Source organism: Nuphar pumila, chromosome 11, assembly GCF_984573655.1.
Source record: "Nuphar pumila chromosome 11, dmNupPumi1.hap1.1, whole genome shotgun sequence".
Lineage (NCBI taxonomy): Eukaryota > Viridiplantae > Streptophyta > Magnoliopsida > Nymphaeales > Nymphaeaceae > Nuphar > Nuphar pumila.
Window position 1 is genome coordinate 50,294,375 of NC_143259.1, and position 586 is coordinate 50,294,960.

The 586-nt window shown below is 43.5% G+C and overlaps 1 non-coding gene across 1 annotated transcript; it reads right to left on the reverse strand.

Annotated features, from left to right (window-relative positions):
* Nucleotides 1–272: 272 nt before the first annotated feature.
* On the reverse strand, nt 273–375 carry LOC149822364 (small nucleolar RNA R71). The gene has a single exon (XR_016426245.1). It is a non-coding gene; the product is annotated as a small nucleolar RNA R71 (small nucleolar RNA).
* Nucleotides 376–586: the final 211 nt, after the last annotated feature.

Below are 586 nucleotides of genomic sequence, written 5' to 3' on the forward strand. Positions count from 1 at the left end.
TAAGGCCAGCATTATTCAAATGCTTTCATCCTTTTATGGCCTTAGTCATGAGGATCCCTACCGACATTTAGATGAATTCCTCGCAATCTGTTCTACTGTTAAGATACAGAATTTCGATGATGATGCTTTAAGGTTGACTCTATTCCCCTTTTCATTGAAGGACAAAGCCAAGTATTGGCTAAACTCCTTAGATTCTGTAGAAATAGAGTCATGGGATCAATTGCAACAGGAGTTTCTTCGGAAATATTTTCCCATTGGTCGTACGAACCAATATCGTAGAGCCATCACTAGCTTTTCAGAGCTAGATGGTGAGCGCTTTCATGAGACCTGGGAGAGAATGAAGGATCTTCTCAGGAAATGTCCCCATCATCAGGTGCCGAAATAGCAACTGGTGCAGAGCTTCTATGATGGATTGTCTGACAAGAATCGTCAGATGATCGACTCTTCATGTGGAGGGACATTCATGCTGAAGAGCGAGGACGAAGCATGGAGGCTATTTGATACATTGGCTGAGAATTCACTCCACCATGCTTCGAGCTCTCAATCCGATAGAGCCACACCCAGCATTCAGAAGAAAGCTGGTGTT